Source organism: Equus caballus, chromosome 4 (genome assembly GCF_041296265.1).
Source record: "Equus caballus isolate H_3958 breed thoroughbred chromosome 4, TB-T2T, whole genome shotgun sequence".
Classification (NCBI taxonomy): domain Eukaryota; kingdom Metazoa; phylum Chordata; class Mammalia; order Perissodactyla; family Equidae; genus Equus; species Equus caballus.
This window is the reverse complement of record NC_091687.1, coordinates 59,400,957-59,408,933: the sequence shown is the minus strand read 5'-3', so window position 1 is coordinate 59,408,933 and position 7,977 is coordinate 59,400,957. Positions and strand designations below refer to the sequence as shown.

Genomic DNA, 7,977 nt, shown 5'->3' with positions numbered 1-7,977 from the left:
AAATGACAAGCACCTAGAACTCAGTCCTGAGGACACAGAAATAAGTAAACTAAATGACAATGAATTAAAAATTGCTACCATCAAAAAACTCAATGAGGTAAAAGAGAATATCGGAAACAATTCAATGAGTTCAGGAACTACTTCACAAAAGAGATTGAAACTATAAAGAAGAATCAATCAGAAATATTAGAGATGAAAGACACAGTGGAAGAGAGAAAAATCGATTCCCTGAATGCTGGTGTGGACACCATAGAGGAGCAAATCAGCATAATTAAAGATAGACATGTTGAAATGCTCCAGACAGAGGAGGAGAGAGAACTAAGACTAAAAAGTAATGAAGAAAGTCTCCATTGTAAGTATTCAAGAAGGTGAAGAGGAGAATGAAGCAGAAAGCGTGTTCAAAGAAATAATAGCAGAGAACTTCCCAAATCTAGGGAATGAGAGGGAAATATGTGTGGAGGAATCTTCCAGATCTCCTAGATTTGTCAATGTAAAAAGACCTACTGCAAAGTATATAGTAGTAAAACTGGCAAAAATGAATGACAAAGAAAGAACACTCAGGGCAGCAAGGCAGAAGAAAATAACCTACAAAGGAACCCCTATCAGACTTTCAGCAGATTTCTCTGCAGAAACCTTACAAGCTAGGAGAGATTGGAATGACATATTCAAAACTTTAAAAGATAAAAATCTTCAACCAAGAATACTCTATCCAGCAAAAATATCCTTCAGATGTGAGAGAGAAATTAAATCTTTCCCAGACAAACAAAAGCTAAGGGACTTTGTAGCCATGAGACCCGCCAATGAGAAATCCTCAAGAAGGCCCTCATACCTGAAAAAAGAAAAAAAGGAAGAAAGTGGTCACAAAACATAGAGTAAGGAGACAAATAGATAGAATCAGAATAGGATAGCAAATATTCAACTGTAGCATTAGTCTAAAGGGAAGGAAAACACCAACAACAAAGAAAATCTTGTCACTTTAACCACAAACTCACAACACAAGTTGGAATAAGATATGAGAATAACTTAGGAGGGGAGGAGGAAAGGGACTGAATCAGTTTAGACTAAGGAATAAGAGGCCATCAGAAAATGGACTATATTATACAAGAGATTATACAAACTTCAGGGTAGCCACTAAACTAAAAAGCAGAACAGAGACACAAAAAATAAATAAGGAAAAAACAAAGAAACACATCATTAAAAACTGCATAATTCAATGGGTGGACCAAAACACACAGGACGAGAAACAAAGGAAATGCAGGAAAGCCGGAAAACGAGTGATATAATGACAGCATTAAGCCCTCAGACATCAATAATCACCTTCAATGTAAATGGATTGAACTCTCCAATAAAAAGACACAGAGTGGCAAGATGGATTAAAGAAGAAGATCCAACAATTTGCTGCCTCCAGGAAACACATCTCAGCTCCAATGACAAATACAGGCTCAGAGTGAAGGGGTGGAAGATGATACTCTAAGGTAATGGCAAACGAAAGAAAGCAGGTGTTGCAACACTTATACCAGACAAAGTAGGCGTCAAGATAAGGCAGGTAGAGAGACAGAGGGGCAATATATAATGATCAAAGGGACACTCCATCAAGAAGAAATAACGCTTATAAATATCTATGCACCCAACAGGAGCACCAAAGTTCATAAAGCAACTATTAACAAACCTAAAAGAAGATATTAAAAATAACACAATAATATTAGGGGACCTCAACACCCCACTCACATCATTGGACACATCATCCAGACAGAAAATCAACAAGGAAACAGTGGAATTAAACGAAAAGTTAAAACAGTTGGACTTAATAGACATATATAGAACACTTCATCCAAAAACAGCACAATACACATTCTTCTCAAGCGTGCATGGAACATTCTCAAGGATAGACCACGTGTTGGGAAACAAGGCAAGCCTCTATAAATTTTAAAAAATTGAAATAATAACAAGCATCTTCTCTGATCATAATGCTATAAAGCTAGAAATTAATTACAAGAAAAAAGCTGAGAAAGGCACAAAGATGTGGAGACTAAACAATATGCTATGGAACAAGCAACGGATCATTGAAGAAATTAAAGGAGAAATCAAAAAAATATCTGGAGACAAATGAAAATGATAACATACCATACCAACTCATGGGATGCAGCAAAAGCTGTATTAAGAGGGAAACTCATCACAATACAGGCACACCTTAACAATCAAGAAAAATCCCAAATAAGCAATCTCAAATTAGACCTAACTGAATTAGAAAAAGAAGAACAAACAAAGCCCAAAGTCAGCAGAAAGAGAGAAATAATCAAAATCAGAGCAGAAATAAATGCGATTGAAACAAAAAAGGCAGTAGAAAGGATCAATGCAACAAAGAGCTGGCTCTTTGAGAAGATGAATAAAAGTGACAAGCTCCTAGCCAGACTTACAGAGAGAAAGCTCAGATAAACAAAATCAGAAATGAAAGGGAGAAATAACAACAGACTCCACAGAAATACAACAGATTATAAGAGAATACTACGAAAAACTATTTGCCAACAAAATGGATAACCTCGAGGAAATGGATATATTCTTAGACTCTTACAACCTCCCAAAGCTGACTCAGGAAGAAATAGCCAATCTGAATAGACCAATCACAAGGAAAGATATTGAAACAGCAATCAAAATCATCCCAAAGAATAAAACCCCAGGACCAGATGGCTTTCCTGGGGAATTGTACCAAACTTTCAGAGAGGAGTTAATACCTATCCTTTTCAAGCTATTCCAAAAAATTAGGGAGGATGGAACACTTGCTAATACATTCTACGAGGCCAACATCACATTGATATCAAAGCCTGACAAGGACAGCACAAAAAAGGAGAACTTCAGGCCAACATCACTGATGAACATAGATGCAAAAATTCTCAACAAAATTTTGGCAACCTGAATTCAGCAAAACATCAAAAGGATCATACATCACGATCAAGTGGGATTCATACCAGGGACACAAGGATGGTTCAACATCCACAAATCAATCAACGTGATACACAATATCAACAAATTGAGAAATAAAAACCACATGATCATCTCAATAGATGCAGAGAAAGCATTTGACAATATCACACAGCCATTTATGATAAAAACTCTTAATAAAATGGTGACAGAAGGAAATTACCTCAACATAATAAAGGCCATGTATGACAAACCCACAGCCAACATCATACTCAATTGGCAAAAATTGAGCACCATCTCCCTGAGAACAGGAATGAGACAAGGATGCCCACTATCACCACTCTTATTCAACATAATACTGGAGGTTTTGGCCAGAGCAATTAGGCAAGAGAAAGGAATAAAAGGAATCCAAATAGGGAGTGAAGAAGTGAAACTCTCGCTGTTTGCAGACAACATGATCTTATATACAGAAAACCAAAAAAAATCCATTGGAAAACTAATAGAAATAATTAACAACTACAGTAAAGTTGCAGGGTACAGAATCAACTTACAAAAATCAGTTGCTTTTCTATACTCCAATAATGAACTTAGAGAAAGGAACTCAAGGATATAATTCCACTTGCAATTGCAACTAAAAAAATTAAGTACCTAGGAATAAATTTAACCAATGAGGTGAAGGACTTATACAAATAAAACTATAAGACATTACCGAGAGAAATTGATAATGACTTAAAGAGATGGAAAAAGATTCCTTGCTCATGGATTGGAAGAATGAAGATAGTTAAAATGTCCATACTACCCAAAGCAATCTACAGATTCAGTGCAATCACTATCAGAGTCCCAATGAAATTCTTCACAGAAATAGAACAAAGAATTCTAAAATTCATATGGGACAATCAAAGACCCTGAATTGTTAATGCAATCCTGAGAAAAAAGAACAAAGCTGGAGGTATCACAATCCCTGTCTTCAAAATGTACTACAAAGCCATAGTGACCAAAACGGCATGGTACTAGTATGAAAACAGGCACACAGATCAACGGAACAGAACTGAAAGCCCAGAAATAAAACCACACATCTACAGACAGCTAATCTTCGACAAAGGTGCCAAGAACATACAATGGACAAAAGATAGTCTCTTCAATAAATGGTCTTGGGAAAACTCAACAGCCACATGTAAAAGAATGAAGGTAGACCACTATCTCACACCATACACAAAAATAAACTCAAAATGGATCAAAGACTTGAAGATATGTCCTGAAACTAAAACTCCTGAAAGATAATATTGGTAGTACACTCTTTGACATCGAACTAAAAAGGATCTTTTCAAATACCATGTCCTCTAAGACAAGGGAAACAAAAGAAAAAATAAACAAGTGGGAATTCATCAGACTAAAGAGCTTCTGCAATGCAAAAGAAACTAGGATCAAAACAAAGAGACAACCTACCAATTGGGAGAAAATATTTGCAAATCATATATCTGACAAGTGGTTAATCTCCATAATATATAAGGAACTCACACAGCTGAACAATAAGAAAGTAAAAAACCCAATCAAAAAGTGGGCAGAGGAGATGAACAGACATTTTTCCAAAGAAGATATACAGATGGCCAATAAACACATGAAAAGATGTTCAACATCACTAATCATCAGGGAAATGTCAATCAAAACTACACTAAGATACCACCTTACACCCGTTAAAACGGCTGTTATCACTAAGACTAAAAATAACAAATGTTGGAGAGGGTGTGGAGAGACGAGAACCCTCACACACTGCTGGTGGGAATGCAAAGTGGTGCAACTACTACGGAAAACAATATGGAGAATCCTCAAAAAACTAAAAATAGAACTACCATATGACCCAGCCATCCCACTACTGGGTATCTGCCCAAACAATTTGATATCAACAATCCAAAGTAACATATGCACCCCTATGTTCATTGCAGCACTATTCACAATAGCCAAGACACGGAAGCAACTCACGTGCCCATTGACCAATGACTGGATAAAGAAGAGGTGGCATATATATACAATGGAATACTACTCAGCAAGAAAAAAAGACGAATTCATCCCATTTGCAATAACATGGAAGGAGCTAGAGGGAATTCTGCTAAACAAAATAAGCCAATCTGAGAAAGACAAACACCAGATGACTTCACCCATATGTGGAATATAAACAAGTCCTGGGACAAAGAAAACAGTTCAGTGGTTACCAGGGGAAGGGGGGTGAGGGGCACAGGGGGTGAAGGGGAGCACTTATGTGGTGACAGACAAGAAATAATGTACAACTGAAATCGCACATTGATGTAAACTATTATGAACTCAATAATTTTAAAAAAAAGAAGTAAATGGAATAAGGGAGAGGGAAACGGAGCACTTCTCCATGTGAAAAGAGATCTTAGAGACTGTAGGAACTAAATTCAATATGTGGCCCTTGTTTGGATTCTGACTTGAAAAAAAATTGTAAAAAGACATTTTTTGAGACAATTGGGGAAGTTTTAATAGTTCATATGAAAACTTAAGAAACGTTGATTTCATTTCCTTTGATGTAAACATGGCTTTGCAGTTATACAAGAAATTTTTTTTTGTCTTTTAAAGCATAATGAAGTAGTTAGGATAAATTATCATTCCATTTAAGATTTGCTGTTAAATACTCCAGCAAAAAAAGAAATAAAATAGAAACAGCTCCAGTTTACTAAGACACGCTCTTACACCATCATTGATAAGAGTCACTTGTTCTTCAATCGCATATGGGAATAGTCCCCTTGCTTCAGCCACTCAGATACATACCGTGACTCAAGAGTTGTTGAGTGGCAGCACAGAGGTCAGAAATGAATTGGGCAAAGGAAGCAAGCTCGAGATTAGGAGCCAATTCCAGCTTCATGGGACCTGCCACCTGTATACGGCCCTGGTTTGGGCAGCAGGTATGACACAGGACACAGACAAACCAATGTTAATGGTAGGGAAGATACTTTCGTAGAAAACTTGTTTCCAAGAAGATCTGTCCATCAGTGATGGCAATGACATTTGTTGGAATGTAAACAGACACATCACCAGCTTGTGTTTCTGTGACTGGTAAGGCAGTCAAGGAGGCACCACCAAAGAATCATTCATTTTGGCTCCTCTTTCCAACAGATGGGAGTGTAGGTAGAATTCACCACCAGGATAGGCCTTGCAAGCCACAGAGGGGTCTGCGGAGCAGGAGACATCTGACAATAAGCAATAGTCTATCTGGATAACTCGTCATAGATGATCAAAGCATGTTTGCCATTATCTCTAAATTTTCTCCCATAGAAAGGCAGAATAAGGAGTCAGGTACTGATGTGGGCCAGCATCAGAAGCAGTAGCTAAAACCACAATGGTGTACTTCATGGTATCTGTAAGTCTCTTCACCAATTGGGCAACAGTGGATCTCTTTTGACCAATAGAAATGTAGATACAGTATAGCTTCTTCTTTTCATCAGATTCATCATTGAAACATTTCTGGCTAATGATCTTGTCAATCATTGATGTTTTGCCAGTCTGACGGTCACCGACAATCAGCTCAGGCTGACCACGACAAATTGGCACCAAGCTATCCACAGCATTAATGCCCATCTGCATTGGTTCCTGCACAGAGTTTGGAGGAATGATCCCAAGGGCTTTCAGGCCAACTCACCTACAGGTCTTGGCACCAACTGGACCCTTTCCATCAATAACATTACCAAGGGCATCTACTGCATGACCCAACAGTTTCTCACCAACTAGAATGCCCACAATGGCTCCTGCACTCTTCATAATATTTCCTTCCTTAATTAGTTTATTGTTTCCAAACACAACAACAACAGCATTGTCAGGTTCCAAGTTCAGAGACGTACCCTTTAAGCCTGAAAAAAATTCTATGCTTTCTTCTGCTTGAACATTCCTCAGCCCATGTACTCGAGCAATACCACCATCAATACTTGAGACACATCCAGTCTCTTCAAGGGCAACAGAGGTATTAGCTCCAAGAATACACCCTTTGAGAACAGAGGACACCTTGGCAGTGCCAGCCTTCTGAAGACAAGTGTTAGAGGCAAGGAGGTTCCTTGTGACAATCAAAGAAGATCCCAAAGCATTTTTGGAGACCAGACTGGCCTGCAGAGGGAGGATGCAGCCCATGGACCAAGGCCACATGCACAGACAGCATCTTTGCAGCTCTCCTTGGTTGGTTCCTCTGCAGCTGCAGCCTCTGGACTGACTCCCAAGCAAATATTAACGAAAAGAAATTACACTAGTATTTGAGATAGTATATTTAAGATAGTATATTAGTATTGTAAGATAATTAGATTAGTATCAGACAAAACATACTTTTAAGAAAAAAAATCCTTGTTATGCATAAAGAAAGTCAGAACAGAAGGATAAAAAGAATAATTCAATTTTTCAATAAAACAATAGAATTTTATATAACTTTTTAACTTTTTATTATGAAATTCCCAAACGTATACAAAAGTAAAAAATAAAATGGTACAATGAACACATATATCCACTACTTAGATTCAACTATTGTTAACATTTTGTCATGTTAGCTTTATTGATTTATCAATCTATATTTCGTTTTTTATTATTGTGGTTGAGCTGTTTCAAAGTAAGTGTCATGCGTTATAACATTCCATGCCAAAATACTTTACACATCTAAAAAAGAAAAGAACATTATTCTATCTAAAAACAATGGTGCATCACCCCAATAACATAAAAATAGCTCCCTAATTTCATCTCATACCCATTCTATATTTAAACTTACCCATGTCCTCAAAATGTTATTTATAGCTCATTTTTCCGTAGCAGGATCAGATCAAGGATCATCTATTGTATTTGATTCCTGTATCTCGTAAATTCATTTTAATCTATAATATTCCCGCCTCCCCTATTTTTAGGCAATCCTATTTCTAGGAATCTATCCCAAAGATAACACTAGCAAAAAAAAAGTTTATTGAAGTATAATTGACGTATAACATTATATTAGTTTCAGGTGTACAACACAATGATTCAATATTTGTATATATTGCAAAATGATCACCACAATAAATCTAGTTAACATCC

General features: G+C 37.0%; 1 pseudogene; it reads right to left on the bottom strand.

Annotated features, from left to right (window-relative positions):
- Positions 1–5,562: 5,562 nt before the first annotated feature.
- On the bottom strand, positions 5,563–7,084 carry LOC100068094 (ATP synthase subunit alpha, mitochondrial-like; annotated as a pseudogene).
- Between the last annotated feature and the right edge of the window lie 893 nt (positions 7,085–7,977).